General features: G+C 43.5%; 1 long non-coding RNA gene across 1 annotated transcript in view; it reads left to right on the top strand.

Moving 5' to 3' along the window:
- LOC138068880 (uncharacterized) overlaps positions 1–19,712 on the top strand; it is a 39,895-nt gene extending 20,183 nt beyond the window's left edge. Inside the window, exons 2-3 of the long non-coding RNA XR_011143726.1 lie at positions 10,628–10,806; positions 16,095–19,712. This is a non-coding gene — a long non-coding RNA (uncharacterized lncRNA). The remainder of the gene's footprint in view (positions 1–10,627; positions 10,807–16,094) is intronic.
- Positions 19,713–19,970: the final 258 nt, after the last annotated feature.

Below are 19,970 nucleotides of genomic sequence, written 5' to 3'. Positions count from 1 at the left end.
CAGGAAGAATAAGTTACCATGCTTTGAAATGCATCTGACCTCGGTGACTGAAATGTTTTCATATATAGTTTCAACGCTATGTTGCAAACTAGTATCTACAAGCCATATCTGAAATTCAGGACAGCACACACGAACTCCTGAAAACACAGATGCCGACATTCCCTAAATGACACTGACGCAAATAGCTTGCTATCATAATTGGCTTTGTCAGGAGATCTTAAATAAAAAGGAAATGAGGGGACCCTCTATAGCATAAACCAGCAGATACTTGCTGTATGAGAATGGAGCATAGCAAGGATGTCCCAAGTTTCTTAAAAGTGGATCTGCATTCATTCTTAAACACTGCACTAACATTATCATTTGATGGATTGATATGCATCGGCCAGCATTCTCCGTGCTCCATTACATTTCTAATGCAGTTTCAAGGTTATATTTACAAGAAACCTGGCAAATGCTTTAATAGGTATCTACTGCAGTAGGTCACCAAGAGAAACACAAGGTGTGCCATTCAGGAAGGTACTTCCTAGGTTTAGAGAGGCGGGAAGTTCGGACACAACAGCCTACAAGAGCTTGAGGCCACTGTGAAGACCTGTCACTTTAAACTACAACTTCAATAGACGCCAAGGGAATAAATTGAGCACCATTCTTTGTGGTCAAGCTAGCTCCCTACCTTAGGGTTTTATGCTGCTACCATAATATGTCAACGCTTCCTACATAAATTCAGTACCGATAGAACAGACCATACTGGATCTTAGATAATTACTGGCCCTTCTTTTTCAAACTCAAAACTCTGCTTGACCTCCTTTTGGAGGAAAAGGTTTGTTTCCTGTTGGTGGGGGCAGGGGTGAAACCAAGGGGAATTTGGTTTCGGAGTGAAGCAGTGCTTGAATTTCAGCATCCTCTCTGGAAGAAAAGCTTTCCTCAAAGAGAAGGTGCAGCAGAGTTTCTTGAAAGCGCCTAGCTCTCAGACCTACCTGCCTTAGGCATTATGGAGGCCTTGGAAACTGTCGTGATGGTGCCTTCAAACAGATGGACCCACATAGCAATGCCCAAGAACCACCATCGTGCTCACTGCCCGGGCAATAGTGAGTCACTGTGTGGCAGAAGCAAAAAAAAAAAAAAAAAAAAACGTTGAGGATAGGGCTAAAGTTTATTCTTTTCATATCACTGTATAATATAGGAAATGCCAAGTGGAGGCTGTCAGCCTATAGGGCTGTCTGATTTCAGATAAGAGTCTTGGAGACAAGCTTTTACTGTTTGCTGAGGCCGAATATCACTTTGTCACTTTGGACCTCCCTCTCCTTAGACCTGACTGACCAGGTGTGCATGTGAATAATACCTAGATGCTGCCCTATATCTCAGAAAATAATTACCCTTTATTTTCCAGCTCATGTGGGACGTGTGCCAGAAAGAGTTTGTCAGTAGCTCATTCAGACCATGACATTTGTCAGGTACTGATTAGCTCAAAAATACTAGGATAAAGAGAAGCAGTCATAAGTTTCTACCTGCCCACAATCTGCCTGGCTGAAGTCAATACAATTTTCATGAGGCATTTTATTAACAAGAGAATTTCTCTAGAAATCAACCCCCCCACCAATACAATATTTATAGAACTAACGTTATTCAAGGGTGCTCACAATCAAGTAAATACAAGCCAAACACGACATGATTTTCTGCCAGGAAAAGTCATTGAAAGAAAGGTGTCTAACAGTGCAGATGATATTTTAACATGCCTAAAAAGTGCTATTTTCTAGCTTAGTGTTAGAGTATATCTCTCTACTAGATAAAATCCACTTTTGAATCGTTCACAGTTACGATGTTCATTCAACCCAGGAAAGATGCCCCAGGCAGCTTTAACATATGGGGCTATTATTTACTCAGCATATCACTATAGGGTTGCTGACCTTGCTAACATTACACACATCAGATTATTTGTGAGCAGGCTAACATCCTTGCCACACTTTGTCTTCTTTAGCAACCAGCTAACCACATCTTTTCTAGTCTGAGGCTTGATATATTTATAAGAACTAAGTTTTATGGCAGTCTCAGTCTACTTTCTGTTGCTGCCATCTGCCCAGAAAAGCTGCAGGTCCCGTTTGGGTTGTTGTGCAAACAAATACAGATGCCGGAATAAATCTTGATTTGCAAAGTTCAATTTGCAAAGCAGGCTTCCATACAAAGCACAGCACTGTCAAGCACAGATCTAACTTACAGACTGTGGTGCAGTGCTGCAGGCGTCTGCTATTAAAGCAGCTTCCTTATATCTTTGCTTAATATATTTGCCTATGATCTTAATAAAGACTTTCATTTTATTCAGAAAAATAGAACAGATTATATGATTTTGTCTGCATACCTATAGAAGAGTTAATTCTTAAAGTCTGCTAAAACTTGAGGCCTATGCATCCCCAGGACAGTTAACTCAAACAGTCCTGCTCTAACTACCCAGCTCAAAGGAAAACAAGGCTTTGTCCTGCCATAATCACTGCGGCTGGCAATAGCTCCCGCTGCATAAACCCCACGGCACCTCTCACACCTTTGCATCCTGACCTGTACACATGTGCCAGAGTTCACACATGAGCTGCTTGAGGCACACAAATATTTGGATGGTAATTGTGAACATAGACGTGAACACTGGCTCCTGAAAGTGCTCTTATTACATGTAACTATCACCTTACATGGGTGAGGTGATAGTTACACCTCCATTCTTCTTTCATGTCCTTTGAAAGCTCTTATTCTGTGTCAGTAGGGGAACAAAAAAGAAATTTCAAAACTCCTAGCTTTTATTTAAAAAATCCTTTTTTCCCCTAGCTGTTCCAAACAGATGATTCCTCATGTTAATCGGTAATGACAGAGAAGACTATGGGTTTTATTATTTGTGCAAACTGACTAATATCAGAACTACCAAAAAACTGATGAAAATCAGTTACCCTCATTCACCACTCAAGAGAAGACCTGTGCTGAACCATGAAGGAGTTATATAGGCTCTTTCTCCTGCTTCACTCTCTCCTTCCTCTGCCAAAAACTTGTTTTACGAAACCTAACTTTTGTTGGCATAGGGCAGAGCAGGAGTCACTTATGAACCTAGCACTGATGGAATAACACAAGGCAGAACTGCAGCTGAGCAACAGAAGGATAAGTGCTGTTTTTGAGCTGAACGTCCTGCTTTTCCAGATGCTCCCAGGCTCGGCCGTAGCATATTGAACCTATGGGAGATCTGGAGTGATTCCCGACCCTAACACACAGCACTAGGATATCTAGAAGACCTTGCACAAAAAACAGTCCAAGGGGAAGGAAAGAACAACCCAAAAAAGAATTGCAAATCTGCTCATATGTGCGTTTGCTCATCTGCGTTTGCTCATATATAAAAATTCACCTTAGAAAAAGGCTAATTCTTTAATAAGGTATGACTCGAGTCCAGTTAGTTCCTATGCTAACATATATCTTAACATAAAAGTATACCAAATAGGGCAAAAAAATTTAGCTAATCATAACTTGCTACTTGCATGGCTTTAAAGATCATTGGCTGGATGCTTGGCTGGATGCTACACGCCTGGAGAAGTGGTGTTCACACAAAAGTAATTGTAGCTATCTTTTTCAAGACACATTGATTTAGAGATGTAATTATTATCTGTTAGATGCTTACTTGTTTCTGTCCTAAAGTCAAGTGTTCTGCAAGATAGCTAGCCTCTACTGCCCGGATTTGCAATTAAATAAACCTCCAAGACCACAGACATAAAATGAGTCCGTGACAATAAATAAATAACAGTGGTCTGGCAGAGACCCATAGGGACACATCTTGCCTTATTGCTCATAGGACTGAGCTATTTGAGTTTAGTTTCCTTTTATGCTTGAAAAGCTTTTGAGGAATCTTATTACTATTGTGCTGAATAAGTAAATATAAAGAAAGAGAGTTAACTTAGAAGGATAAGATCAGTGCCTAGTTTTAAAAATATCAGAGCTACATCACAAAGATGTAAGTAGAGACTGAACTTGCAACTGCAGCACTGAGTTCTGATGGGCCTTTAATATTTTCTTTTTTTTTTTTTTTAAATGGGTAGTTTCCAGTAGCCAGCCTGAAATTGTTAGTGATCAAGGAAACTAAGAATATAAGAAACTTAATGCTGGGTCAGACCAGTGGTCCCCTCCAGGCCAGTATGCTGTCTCTGGTAGCGGTAGCAGGAGATGCTCTTTAGGGATGTCATGTAATCTGGTCCACGCCCCTTGAACGCCTCCAACATCCCCAACTGTTGCGTTAGGGAAGTTATAGGAACACCTTTGCCTAGCACTTTTACTATCTATTTATGTACCTATTGTCCATGAATTTATCTTATCCCTTTTGAACTTGCTGGTACTGTCTCCACAATCTCCGTGGCAACAAGTCCCAGAAGGCCAAAATCTGCTGTATGAAGTATTTTCCTTTATCTGTTTTAAACTGATCTCCTACTAGTTCTGTTGAATGCCCCAAAACCTCCTGTTGCAGAATATGATGAATTCTGTGTTCACCTTAACCACCTAATCTGTGGTTTTGTAAAGGGCAAACGTACTCCTCCTCAGCTCCCTTCTTCCCACATTGAAGAGTCCCAGCTTCCTTAGGGACTGCATAAGGCAGCTGATAAACCCCTTGACCATTTTAGTTGTTCTAAAGAGAATTCCCTAATGGAAAGTATTTCTTTCTCAACCCACTGGCTTACTTTCAAATTACAGTGATCTAGTCCACTGGAAACCAAAATAGTAAAAGTAGCTGTAAATGGATACCCAGTAGGCTTGGAACATCCGCGCGCACTCAGAAGTTAGTGAGATCCCTGCAAAGAAGAGCCCTTCCAAACTGCTGAGTCAGATCAGGCAAACCCTCATCACTCCCTGCACATTAGCCACAAGGAGCGTTTCTGAGTGAACCTAATGGTGCATTTACAAGGTATTGGCCATACAGAACTGTTGGATGCTGTGCCAGAACCATGGCCCTTTATAAACTGAACATATACAAAGGTTCTGGCAGTCTCATTTCCAGTGACCCACGGACAAACTGCTGATCTAGCTGAAGACATGGAGACGGAATGTAATTGCACACAATCTTTTTAATCAAGGACTACATTTTCAATAATCTGCTGTAGTAACAAAGAAAACAACATCAGGCTGTAATACATGGCTGGAATCAAAGCTCCTTTCAGCACAGTCTTAATTAAAGAATGCCTCTGACTGCATGTTTTATAGAATAATCAATGAGCTTCCAGCTGAGGAAAGGATCTTTCTTGATTTGATGAAATGGCTGCACGCGTGTTTACAGGGAGCATAATCAGCAAAAAAATACATGTAGAAACGCAGGTAAAACTCAGGCCCGGGGCTGCATTTGGTAATACCCTGTGTCCCAGTACAGACTGGCATGAGAGGGAAGGAGGGAATATAGTGGCATGAATCCTCCACAGCAACCCAAGAGCAGAACAAAGCTATGGCCACAAGCCATCAGTAGCATAGATGAGAGCGTCCTCAGGGCTGCCGTATCACAGTCCAGCTTGCAGCAGCCCCCAGGTCTATCTGGGTGCTTGAGGACTACAGACTTTGAGCTGCTCCATGGAGCCTGCCCCAGGAGCAGGAAGGCAGAGCAGGTTAAGAGTCACTACGTCGCTTTCCACCAGTCGGACAGTCTTCAAAGTCAGGCAGTTCTTGTGGGCACCACATCTGTATTCTGCCCACCTATGCCACCAAAGCCTACCCAGAAAACAGCTAATTGCTTTGACCATTCTCAGGGTTCATTTTTGATTGTTCTCTTTGATTAAACAAACTAATTCTACACTCATCCATCTAGCACTTGTCATAAATACATTCTGCCGCTAAACAATACTGGAAGTTCAGAGGCTTCTGCCCCACCATATAAACACATTTATAGCATAATGACCTGTCTCAGAGGATAAGCAACTTGAACGGTATGTGCATGGGCTGCTTTTGCCAGCCAGCCTCAATGCCAAAAGATGGATATGTGGCTATATCCATACTAGTAAATCAAATGTGCCCAAGACCTATGAAGGACAACAGAGACCATAAACAGCTGGGACTTAGACCAGGACCCTGACTGATCCTCCATCTTCTAAGCAATAGGCCATTTATCCTTTCACCAAGCCTCGCTTAGTGACACACAGAACTTGGAAGCTGCTATATTTGTTATGTACCTGCAGAGCTGGAGACTAGAGTTCAATTATCCTTAAATTCTTATCAGGATCCTTCACTCCTGCCAGTGCTGTCATGGAAATGTAATGCATGTCCTGCCTCAAGGTTTTGGTTCATTTGTAATAAAAATCATCTGGCCTCTCTCTGAAGGAAAATGCAATCCATCCTACTGGGAGACAGTTGAAAATATAGTTTATCTGGATGCCAACTGGATCCTCATCAGAAAGAAGATTTTGTGCAGCATTCGCCTACAGAACTGTACAAAAATGGGGTCTGGAAACTGGCTGATTTTCTGCAACGCTGAACTCTTTTGGCTATTCCTACTGATTCCAGAAGGTGCTCCAAGCACTCAGCAGCTCTGAAAATGGGCCAATATTTTTTCTCCCAATTCATATAGTTGTAACAGAAGTACTGTTGTCCTGGGGAAGGGGGAGGACAAGGAAAATCTGGTAATGATATTTCTACTTCTGTTGGCAAATTATAATCAGAATTAGATAACATGTGGCAACAAGTCAGGCTTTCCAGCTGGAAAGGGTAAGCAGCAACAAGCTTCTCTGGATGTCTCATGTAGCATAATAGCTCTGCTCCCTGAAGCAACCCTAACCCAAACTCATTTCAGGCTATCTCTAGCACCTACCTTTTCATTTCAGAACTTCAGTTATTATTTTTCCCCTCTCATTCCTCATTCCAATAAAGAGGGATAAATCTGTTTGACTGGGGTCACTTTGGCCAATGTTTTCTAAAGTTTCCCCCTACAGATTTTTTTTTTTTTGGGCTGATCCGTTTTGCCAGTGACCTGGCAGCAGATGCTGAGCAATATTTAATGATGCGTCCTGAATCTCAGTCAAACCAGCATTACTACACAAGAGTTTCCCTAAGTTCCACGGTTTAGTCATTCAGTCTTTCGTTTCCTTTGCAAATTTGTTCCAGATTAAGATAAGGAGTAGTTGAGCTGACATCATGCCTCTGATGGGATCACAACAAAGAGACAGAGAAATATCACAGTGAATTACAGGCATGAGCACACACAGCAAGCTTCCATCCTTACTATCCGCAGAGGGCTAAACCAGTTCTGAAAAGAAACAGATCTAAGCACAGCAGCTTAGATGGGAGCTCAATGTATAACTTGTATCAATTTTATTTTTGTTTTATTTTTAACTCAAAACCAGAACTCTGGACTATAAGCTCTATTCTTGCTTATGTTTACTTGATCAGAAACCATCTTCTTGCAAATTTCTGAAGTAGCTGAGAAAAGCCTGTATGAAAAAAGCCTATAAATTGGTTAAGATCTATGTACCAAAGAATACTTGCAAGCATAAAACCTGCCCTTCTCCCTACAGCAAAGCTAGCTGTATAATACTTCTGGCTCACTTTTCCCTCTAAATAGGTAGATGAGTCCATTCTTGAACCAGGAGTTTCTGAAATTTTAACTTTTTATTTCAAACATGTCTATCATTGGTAGTTGTGCTTCAGCAACAAGCAATTCTGCCATGAAGCAGGGCTACATCACAAGGTAGACAGTCACGTAAAAGTTGCTGTTTTGCCTCAAACTACACCTTCTGTTTTTGTAAAAACATCTTCAAAGCAGGAGTGGAAAAAAAAAAATCACTGTGTTTTTTTCCCCTCCCCTCAGCTTTGCTGCAGTGAAAAATTTCCACATAGCTCTGTGTATAGTTCTCCTGGCTAACAGCCAGAGTTTAATTTATAAAATGTAACTCCAAAGGACCACAGGCACGTTTGTCTCCTTCTACAGGATTTAAACAGCATGGAGAAAACATAGTCCATTAAACTGAGTTCACGTAATATCTATTCAGCCCTTGGAAGTCTTGGCATAAAGGCCAAATCCATTTGTTTCTTTAAGACTGCTTTATGTTTGCCGCTCACCATGATTAAAGGGGATGCACTCACTGAGTGATAAGAAAAGCAGCTTCAGTCTCCTTATCAAAACAAGTATTGAGTGAAGGATGGTCTCAGTGCAGACAGACATTGCTTTTCAAACCTATCTAATCTTTACATATCATAGGTATTACTTGGCATTTTGCCAGCATTGTCTATTAAAGGATTTCAATGTCTGATGAATTTATGTTTTCCAAAGCCCTCCCAGGCAGAAGTAAGTATTGCACAAACGAGGATGGGGTAAACCTCGCCATGAAATCACTGCAGCTCTGTTGTGCCCGCCGTAAAAACCTAAGTAGGGAGCCAAAGGAAGGGTCCTGCAGTACACACAGGAGACACTGCTTTCCTTTCCCAGGGCTGGTGCGGGCTATTGGCTCACACATTGCTGAGAGCCTGGCCAGCTGAGAACAGTACTAGTGAGATGAGTGAGACAAAGCATAACCTCCTGGACTAGGGTCTGAGGTCTTAAGGGAGCAAGAGAAGAAAGAACATCCAGTGATCCCTCATGGACCGCAAAGCATCTTGTAGAAAGCAACTCTGTAACCTCAGGCCTGCCTTACCTGCTGTCCTTTACCCAGTCCATGCTGCTGGGATCCTACCTCTTCCCACCAACATGCCCAGGAGACGACAGTTTGTAAGGTGAATCAGCAATCCTGCCCTGCTCTGTGTTGGTCTGAACCATGGTTTCCAGTCGTCTTCTCCGAAAAGGGCTCCTAGATGTTCTCCGGCTCTCACTTCAGCAAGGTCTAGCCCCAGCTTATCCAAACACTGAACTTTGGTGAAACTTTTCTCTGCAGAGTCCAACTTTTCTGTCAATCAGCTCAATAGCTCTGAACAGCAACTTGCTCCCAAGCATAGCCTTTGTTTTTTGTTTTGCCTTTGCTAACAAGCAATGCCACATGCTCCTCAAGTGAAAAATGATTATTTGATTTAAGAGGAGGCTCTTAAATTATAAGCAACCCACAGTTATTTTAAGCTCCTCTTGCATCTTTTCCACAACAAAGATTGATGTTACTCTTGCCGCGGGATTATGTAAGAAGGAAGCATTTTGCGCAAGAGTGATTTTTAACACTTTCTTCAGATTGATGTGTTTATTTGTTTCCATCTTTTGGCACAACCATAAATAATGTCTTCAGTCCTTCAGAAGGAGCACTGACGTCCAGTAATTTATGATTGGTTAAAAGTAACTGTGTTGAGGAAACATTATTCATCTCTTGACCGTAACTGCATGGGCCATATCGAATGAACGAGCTCTCCTAAACTAGGCTGATTCTAAAGATCTGGAGTCAGTAATTAAAGCAAGCAAGAAAAAATAATAGGCTAGAAACAAATATTAAACCTTCCTGTACACTACAGGTGCACAGAAGTCATGCACGCAGGAAGCCTGAGTTACTGAGACAAAGTATTGATTTTCTGCTGAAAGAACTGTAAGTATAAAGGGCAATTAATTTTTAAATGAAGGCAGTGGTTAAATTATTGCCCTCTGGATATAGAAAGAAGCTCATCTGTCTATATCTACAGTATGTCACTTTGTGCTCAGAGGCAGCAAGTTTTTGATCGAAAGGAGACTGCTAAGCACGTTACAGTACGATTAAGCGTGCTGACTCCTCTTTCACGGATTTGAGCCTCAAACCGAAGGCAAGCTGCTTTGACACACACAAAAAACCCACCTGCAGCTCCTCCTTCTCGCCCGAGACTCAAAACTTCTCCGAGACGCGGGTTCGCCGGGCACCAAGGCTCAAGGCTTCGTCTGACGGAAGCTACTCGGTGCGCGCAGAAGAAGCGGCATCCCGCATCAGACCGAAGCAGCGCACGAATTCACGGCGGTCACTCAATCACAGAGCGGTTGAGGCCGGAAGGGACCTCCAGGGATCGTCTCGTCCAACCCCCCTGCTCGAGCAGGGTCACCCAGGGCAAATAACAGCAATAACAAAGCAAATAACAATAATAATAATTTTTTCGAGTGTCCCTAGGTCCATTTGGCTCATTCAAATTATTTCAGGTGGCTGAAATATTCCGCTTCAGTTCACGCCATTTCCTCTTGAAAAATAATATTAACCTCAAAATAATTGTGAAGCTGAAAACTGGACCGTCTTCTTAAAGGTGGCAAAATGAAAGACCCGGCCAATTTCAAAATGTTTCCTAAATTTTTTTTTTTTTTTGGGTGTGGGGGGGTTGGAAATGATAGAACAAGCACAAACTGATGCCTGCCCAGTACAGCTGGAGTTTTAGCAAAACCTTCTTTTTCCATCACTTTTTGGGGGGGAAAAAAAAAAAAAAGTAATTCAGACCTGGTCCGTCTGTCACCATAGATTAAAAATTGGGGGAGGGGGGAGGGTGTTAAGAAGAGAGAAGGCTGTCACAGCTTTGGGCTCCAGCACCGTTCCCCTTCTGTACCACAAAGGTTCTTCTAGGCAAGGGCTGACAAACGCCTCTCGCGCAGGACCGGCTCCAGGCGCCTCAGGCTGTCCCAGCACGCGTCCCCACCGCTTAGCAGCTCCGTAACACCCCCAATCCTGCGTGATGTGCAATTCTGATATTTTTTTATTATTATTATTTTTAATTCCAGACCACGCCGGTGACAGGAGAACTGCTTCCAGGGCTGGGGCACGCGCACCTGAGTGCGGTCTCCGCACGGTTAACGCCACGCTCACTAACACAACTTTTAAAATATGACTACAAGAAGGATTTTAACTCCACAATGCTGGCGTGCCTGGATGTGACAGACTTCCTGCCCAGGGCTGGAAGGTAGGGATTTGTTTGCATGTATGAAATTGCACATTTCTCCTTCCCTCCCCTTCCCATACAAAGATCTATTATTTGGGGAAAGGAGTACAGGAGAAAAACAGACAGCTTGAAATATGTCCTATGGGCTAAGTGGAAAATCTAATTAACTAGACTATGAAGTGGTAAGGTTTAAATCAGGTCTCTGCAGTATATGTGGGACATTATTACCTTGTATTTAAAATGATGGCTCCAAGACTGTTAGGTCTGAAAAAACCCACATCTTGTAAAAGGTCTTGCTTAGATAAGAATGAACATGAAATTCAGTCACACCAACCAGCACAAGGGTTATATAAAACCTGTAATAGACCTTGGTATTTTAAAGAGCATGCTAACTATCTGCTGGTGTACTTAAGAGCATTATAAAAAAAAAAGAGTATATTGTCTCCTCTGTGGCAATCCTTCATGAAAAGAGCACTGGGAAACAGCAAATGGACAGCAGAGCAAAGCTGAACCGCTCAGGACAGATCCTTTCGGAAGGCAAACAAGTTCTTCACGCCCAGGCCAAGCTCCTGACCATCGCTTCACGCCACTGCCACGTTTCTCTGATCGCAGTCGTGATCAGACAAGCACAACCAGGAGGGACCAGAGCCTCAAAACTAGCTGGTGCCAATCTCTCTGCAGAGGTACAGCCGCTGGCCAGTCCTGGCCTGCTGCAGCCTGCTGTAAGCCGAGTGCACGCAGCCACTTTCGGTAACGCCCTACACCGCCCACCACAACAAGCCAGCACGGCTCCCACCTGGCCAGGTTTCATCTGTGGAAACAGCTATCCTTTAAATGACAATAAACTAGCTCCTTGCCACTATCTGACCACCAAGCTCCAAAATTGCCCCCTCCCCCCCACCCCGAGAATGAAATACTGCACTGAGACCCTGCAAAGGCTCTTGCCTGTGAACAGGGGGCTTTGGGCTGGTTTCCAGCCACTAGCATTTCTAGTCAGTCCTAGGCTGTCCCATCTAAACACAGGAACGCGGACAGTCCCAAGGCCCTCTCTAAGAGGCTGCCTGCAGTGCCTGTCTAGTCTCATAGCGGTTAGAGGGGAAGGGATGTTATCAAAAGGCCTGGGGATTTACAGAAGAGCAGATATTCATAAGACAAATAATTTGAAACAGGGACTGCCCTCCTTCATCTGTTGGTTTTGTTTAACCAAATTATGTCTTCAGCAAATTTGAAGAAATTAAAAAATATTATTCTACAGTTGGATGCTGACATGCTGGAAAAAAGTCATTTTCTACAATTCAGCTATTCAGAGGAAACTTGATTGTTGAAGTGTGAACCTTTATAATCATTTCTGCTAATCTTCCTCCCCGGCCCATTCCCGCATGTGCTGTCAACACTGGCGGCACTGGTAAATAAGAGCAAAGCATCCAAGCAAACAACTAACCTAAGAGGAGGGACAATTAGTTTCAATACCACCAGGCTGGCCCAATGGATTTCACAAGCCAGACCAGGATCTGCAAAACTGTGCTGCTAACACGCACAGCCCGTGCCCCCTTGGCCGAGATAGATGTTAGGGCGTGCGGGCACGACCTCCTTCGGCAGGGATCTGTCTGCATGAGCCTATAAAATGCTCCCATACTCCCCTCTGCAGCCTGGCTGGGCTGTTGGGCACAAAGGAAAAGGGAGGTTAAGACTCTCTGAAGTCAAGTGGAAAACTTGTTCTCGTTTCCCCATTGCCCCCAGCTCCTCTGTGAGCTCTCCCTGGCTATGAAAGAGAGAACACTACGCTTCGCCTCGCAGGGCACCATGAGCAGAACGAGCTGCTCAGACCTTACAGGGATGGCAGGCCACAAGTGTCTGATAGGTGATCAGGCGCAACGTGTAGCTGGTGTACGCTCTCTCACACATGTAAGCACATCATTTCCATGGAGCAGCCATCAGGGCTGTGAAAAGCATAGCATACTGGATATACGCCTAGGACAAGGTATTCCTCTGGCAGGGAGGGCAGGAGGCCCCCAGCAGCAGCTTGCAACAACAGCTTGTTCCTTCCCTGTCCACAGGCAGGAAACATCTCCTGCTGGTCTCCAGAGACCTAATCTAGAACAGTGGTGTGTTCCAGCAATAACAACTCAATCTAGAGACAGCAAGCAGCCTCTGGCACAACTCCTTTCCAGAATCTGGATCTGTTCAGGGCTAATAACACTGCCTCTGGACTGCCAAGCCCATGGAAATGCAATTGCAATAACCAACAGTGCAGAACACTGCCAAACGCCTTCCGACAACTAATCTGCCATGCGATTCAGATGAGCACAAGCATTAGCTTGGTACAGCCCTGTCAAGCTGGACTGGCAAAGGACATTTCCCTCTCTGACAATGCCAGTGGACTGAGAGATTCAGGTGAGCAGTCAAGCTGTGAGCTAGCAGAGCAGCTTGGAAAGCCAAGCCTTTCTAGCCAGCCAGCGCTAAGAAATACATTCTCCTTCACTAGTGACTTAATAAGCAGGAACAGCTACATTATTAGAATATTCACAGGCAGAGCAGAGGGAAGGAAAACCTGTGATTTGTACAACCTCAAGAATACAGCTGTCTGGGAAAAAAGAAAAGAAAAGGTTTTGTATCCTCACTGAAAATACTGACTTTTTGGCAAAATATGTCAACTAAAACCTGAAAAAAATTATATTCAAGCTGTCACTGCAGCACCCGATGTGAATCATAGCTCAGATGTCATACTTCCACTCTTCTCTGGGTAAAGCTTTCCACCTGGTATGCCTTTTCCATGACATGCTCTTCTGTTTTAGTAGGGGAGGCAAATGAAATATATCTCAGGAGTTTCACAGGAAACACAATCCATCGAGAGTTCTATGGGTAGAAGAAAGTAGAAGCACGGGGCACTGGAACCACAGCCCCCATGAGACTGTGAGATAGCATTTTGAAGAGCAGTATTTTCAAGGGATGGATTTCTCCATGAAATCTCAGATCATTTTTGAAGGTATTAATCTTTTGTAAGAGGGTACATTTAGTTGAAAATGGTGGAAATTTCTAAGTAGTTCTGATATTCTGTGGGAGGAAACCTGATGTGGAATAACAGTATGTAATACTATAGCCAGAATGTCAGGAGGGAAAAATCAAGTCCATTCCTGTTGGTCCTTCACAAGAGTACTCCAGTCAGGATTCAGCTACATTAGTAGTTTTGACAACAAATCTTTACTTCTGCTGTACAACCTTGCTGTGTCCACACTTAACACTGCTCGACTTTTTAAAGTCTTCTAACCAGAGATGGCAGCAATCATAATCCCTCCAGACTCCTGAACCTAAGTTAAAAAACTGTCAACATTTTATTGAAGTTCCTAGAATCCACTTTTGCATGTGCAAAATTTTTTGCATATGCCCAGAATTGCAATATGGCATAATACATAATATCTAATGGCCAGTCACTGATGCTATAGATTTCAACCTATAGAAAATCGGGTTGCATGGTCATGTGGAGCAATCATTGCACACTTTTCCCCCACGGCAGCTCTCATTTTTGTGTTTTCATATTATGGGGCCAGAGCAATCTCCATATGCAACTCCAGTAGTAAAGTCTTTTAGGGCTGAAAGTCCTCTGGTCAGTCCAGGTAAGCATTGGAAATATGACCCCACTCGCCAGTGATTTCATCATGAACCCAGACTTGCTGGTCCACCCTAAGGATCTGGCTGGTTTCATTCACTTTGCCTCATCAGCTTCTCATTTCCCTGCTGCAGAACCGTGTGTTACAGTAATTTCTGTGCTTCGGAAGAAGAAAAAACAAAAACAAAAAAAACCCACAGCCATTCTCGTGCTTAAAATAGACTAGAGGGCCCAACTGACTTATACTTGTCTTGCAGGGGCCAGGAGGTGGAGAGATTGAAAAACAACTTGAAAAGGAGTTGATTTTGGGACCGAGAAGGAACCATGATCTTTTTAAATAAAAGATCCCCAGTTCATCCTGACAGATATCAAGATACCATAACATAGTAAAAGTTCTCAGGGCATAAGAGTTCAGGAGCCACTGGCACAGCAACCCACAGTGGTGCAGGTCTCCTGATGGCACAACAAGACGCTTCAAGAGCATGCTGCTCCAGCTAAATGCGAGTCCTGCTGGTAGCACCAGGTCACTGGAAATGCAGCCAGGCAAACCTGACTGTGCAGATAAAGCCTGTACCTGGGCTAATTCCCTCAATGCATTAGTGCCGTTTTGGAGAGCAACAGGACTATTTGGTACCTAAGTTTCTCTAGAATCTCCCTGTGGTTCATCCTCCTCCTCAGTTCTCCTCTCCAGATGAAAATAGGATTAGTACTCAAATTGATTATTGCCTTTGGGGTCAGAAAAAATATATATTTTTTTTAGTTTCAAAGAAACATTCCATATTCTTGCTTTTCTGCAGTAGTAAGCCTCAACACTTCTACCTCCCACCCTATCATAGGGTGGATGTCAGGAAAAGTTTGCCCCATCCCCAGGCAGTGACTCATTCTATGAATCAGGTCAGTTCCTCTCCTTTGGCATCACCATACAAAGCAATCTGTATTAATAGCTAATGAACTATCCAGAGGCATACCTGCAGAGACAGATGGGAGCCATTCTGTGCCGAACCTGTTTTGCTTATGGATTCAGAGGATGAGGTCAGAAGAGACCTTCAGCTATGCAGACCTTTGCATCAAATAAAATAATCCTTGTACTAATCACATAATCACCTGCACTTCTCTGGGTAATAAACCACCCACTGCAAAATGATGCAGCTCCTGGAAGTCTTCTATTGCCTAAAGAACCTTAGATCACTAGAGGTTAAATGATATGGAATATAAGTTTGCACAGTCTTCACTCTGCTTTGTGCCAGTGGGAGGCAGTGAATGTTGGGACAGAGTAAATTCGGGACAGCAACAATCTACTCCACCATTTTTCTGGTCTTTCACATTAACAGAGGACAGGAAATATTTTTACAATTAAAAATGCTGAGACAAGAACAGTGTCTGGACCTCTTTAAAAAAAGAAGTTGGTATTTCAAGTAGACATTGTTCATTCACCACTGTTTCTCTTTTCTTTGTTAACAGTAGTTTTTAACTGGTCAATATTTAGCAAGAAACCTTCATGGGCTAAACGAAGACATTGAGGAAAGAGGGTTCAGATGAGCGTTCCCCTATCCTCAGCTCTCTGTTACTGGAGTTACAACATTTCCAATAAATTTATCCCCTCCAAGGATACATCAAGGAGATATCTTCCTTTCCTAGTTCTACAGTTTCTCCATACTCAGAGTAGCAGTCACTTGTGTCTGCCATTGTGTTTGTTTTGCAGGTGGATGATGATGTTAGGTGTAAATATAAAGCCTGATGAGGATCAGCATAAGCAATGGAGGGACCGACCCCAGAGCCTGTGTTCGTTGATGTGGACAAGGGACTGACGTTAGCATGTTTCGTCTTCCTCTGCCTTTTCTTGATTGTGATGATTATTCGCTGCGCAAAAGTCATCATGGACCCTTACAGCGCCATCCCCACGTCTACGTGGGAGGAACAGCATCTCGACGACTGAAAGGACTCCTCTAGGCACAGCCACAAGATGCCGCAATCTCGGAGGCCTTTTCCCCTCAGGAAGGCTAGCACACACTGAACAGCCATTTTCAGATGCACAAGGCAATGGCAATAAGTCTAAGAGCACATAGCTTAAACGATTCTTGCTCAACAGATCAGGATAACAGCAGGCCACTCTGGCAGCACAGCTTAATACTATGCAGCAACCCTTATTTTAATGAAAACCAGTTATGATTTTAACTCAAGTAGCACAGGACTCCATAGACTTTGCATAATATAACTCTTGGTCTAGCACAGTTTGTCCTCCCCTCAGTATTTCCCACAAATCCTGGGTAACCACCAGAAGTTGGAAAAGCAACAGGAGCATTTTATCTTCCCCAGTCATTATATTTATGTTTGCAAAAAGGCCCCAGTTTTACAAATTTGTATGCTAGAGCACCATTGAGCAGAAGCACTAACGCACCCCCAGGTGAGCAGGGATACAGGAGCAGGGTTATTCCCGATTCCTGCCTTGGTTCTGCACACGCACTCCCCACCACACTGGAGCTGTATTTCCAATGATCAGGATACAGAAGAACTCAGAGCACAGTTCCTAAGGGAACCACAGACTGTTGTTAACTCTGCTGCATCACCTTGCTCTATCCTGCTTGTGGAAACACTACACATTTTACCATCTGCCACAGGTCCATGGATTAGCCCCGTGTGTCAGAGCACTTGTGGTGATTTTGCTGGCCACCTGAAGTCCATGGGGCTGGCACACCACTGGCTTCAACTATATAGAACTTGTCCTGATTTTCAAAGAGCAATTCCACATGTAACTCCATCCACCTCTTGTTGCAGGTGCACTTCAGTGGGATCACACACGAGTACAGTAACAAAGACAATAAGCAAAGGCATTATTCCTAGTTTTGTCACTCAGAAGTAGGTATTTGTCAGATCTTAAATCCAACAGGTTCTTTAGCTTAGCAGTTTGAATAACATACAGTAATATGCATTCTACCTCGGAGAAATTCAGCACGTTTAAAAGAATTTTTCCATAGATTTGTAAGGTGAAGCTCTGTACATTTCTTTTCCTCAATTCATTAAGGCAGCCATTATGGGAAAAGCTAAAAGTAAACAGGGGAGCTTCTTTCCTCACTTTTGAGGAATGGAGACTGAGGGATTCCCATGTTCTCCGCTTCCCAAATTCTAAGGTTTGCCCACAGCTGCCTTTTTTAGTGACTACAAGATTTGGCTTAAGGCATTATAAGAAGCTGCTGAAGCAATAAGGAATGGATCTTGCAACCACTAAAAGCGTCACAAGTAGAGAAGACTTGATAGTGCACACCAGAAAGGATGTTTCACTATTTCTCCTCTTCCTTACCCTGCAACCTGACCTCTAGGCTCTCTCCAGAAGGCAACGTACAGCGGATAAGAAAGGTGGAACCGAAGGTTGGAGCAGGGAATCAAGGTGCAGACTTGATGGGTTACTGTCCTCTGCTCTGACAGATTTGCTTGACGAGCAAGCAAGTCACTTCTCGCTTCATGCCTCAGTCTACTCATCTGTAAAATGGGTACAACTAATATTAACTTGTCCCATGCTGTTCTGTCTGTATCATATTATCAGTAAAACACTTGGAGAGCTTCAGGTAGGCTACACAGAAATAAGGCCCTGATTTACAATTCCTCTTTGTGAAACTAAAGGGGAGAAGTCTAAATCTCAGTATAAAGTGAGGGAAGTCCTCTCCAGGCAGAGGATTCAACCAGACCTCCACTTACTCTCACTGAAAGGCACATGGTAATATTTGAGTCATGCCAAGTGGCACCTCACTCTATCCCAGTGATTTCCGAGGACACTGTGGAGGCGAGGTACTCTGCAGTGATTACAGGGATCCCAAAATAGCAGGCTATAAGGCATGCTGAGAGCTTTGCATGGACCTTTTGCACTAGGCTAAGCTGCACAATGTTTGCTAATCTCTGTTGTAGGAGATTCTGTTCAGAAGGAAGGAGATTTGAGCATTCACTTTAATCCTCCTGTCCTCTACCAAGAAATCCGCACTGCTTCACTTACCTGCTGCAAACTGCTCATCAGACTTTTTTTAGCCTCTGTTTCTGTTAGCCTACTAACCACCAGTGACTGGGGATTTTTACAAGTGTGAATGTTAACGTGCCCAATATTTTTAGCAAACACACTGGTCTCTCTTATTCATGAGTGTCTGTATACACACCAAAGGAATTGATGCTGTAGCTCAAAAACTCTTTCTGTCCCCTAGGTTAAGGTTTCAAAGCCATTTTTGTCACTTTTAAGTGGCATTGAATAGTGTCCCACCTCGCCTTTAGCAGGGCTACTTGCAGAATTCAGCACCAATGAGGGGAACAGGATAGCAGGCAAGAGACTCCGAGTTTGCAGATTACCTGGCTGCACTCACAGCTGTACAGCCCTGGCACAGACCAAGAACAGAGCTTGTCATCATCCCTTCCCATGCCAGTACTCCGAGGCTCAACATTTATCTGCATGCAGGACACTTGCACTTTGTTATGTGTCCCTCATAAGCTCTGTTCAGCTAAGGATGAACATACGTGCTTAGGTTTAAGTCCCTGAGCAGGCTACCTGACTGCGCACAGGGCCAGGGCCAGCCACGTGCTATGTCCTTTGTTGGACAGGGGTAGGAACACACAGCCCTCACAGGAGCAGAGCCGAGACCAGAGCAAAGGGTTACAAACGCTGGGGAAGCAAATTAACATGTTTGATTTGCAAGAATATTTGCTAAAACTTTTTTATTATGCTTTGCTCTTTTTGTCTAGCCGTACAAACCATTTTAATATGCTGATAATCCTGAAGATTCTTATGGATAGTTCCTTTTTTCTAGTAATAATTAAGCATATCATCCTGGTATAACCTGTCAAACCCATCTTTCTGTTGACCGAGATCTCCAAAACAGCTACATATTCATGCCCAACCTTTCCACATGACCACATAAGTGTCCCTTGGATTGTTTTTATATTGATAATATCCACCTTCCACCAATGGTTACAATCACACAGCCTTGCCACTCTAACTAAAAGCAATACAAATATCATGCGGAAAGCAGAAATTTAACCCCCCTTGCACTCCGAGTTGGAGCTTGGGGATTGATCTCCCGAGATGTGTTATTCTCTCCCCCGCACAACGCTGATCCCACAAGCCCTGTCAGCAAAGCTGCATTTAAGGCCAATGGAAGTTCTGTTTTAGTAGGGCTGCATCACTGGGCTTGGTAGTAATTTCAGCAGCATGAAAGAAGTGCCTCTGTTAATTTTTTTTTCTTAATTATTATGCCATACTACCATCAATTGCACTCAGAGGAAATAATTTCAACTTGTTGCAAATGTATTTATCTAATGCAATAAACAGCTTCAACACAGAGAATCTTCTTGCTGCCTCTGTTGTGATTTGCCACTAGTTGCCAGGATCTCTTAAAACACACCTAGAACACACCAACGTGATTTTCAATGAAAACATGCATCCCTGACAGCCTTCCTTGGAAAGGCTGAGAGCAGAGGGCTGTTCACTGCGTAGGAACCCCCTTGCAGGCTCTCAGGGGCTCAGGACAGAGCTGGTGGACTGGAGCTCGTTTTCCTGTGACCCCGTGTGGAGCCACCTCTCCAAAGTGGCAGTTTCAGGTTA

Source organism: Struthio camelus, chromosome 12, assembly GCF_040807025.1.
Source record: "Struthio camelus isolate bStrCam1 chromosome 12, bStrCam1.hap1, whole genome shotgun sequence".
Classification (NCBI taxonomy): Eukaryota; Metazoa; Chordata; class Aves; order Struthioniformes; family Struthionidae; genus Struthio; species Struthio camelus.
The sequence above is the reverse complement of the archived record's forward strand: the minus strand, read 5'-3'. Positions and strand labels throughout refer to the sequence as shown.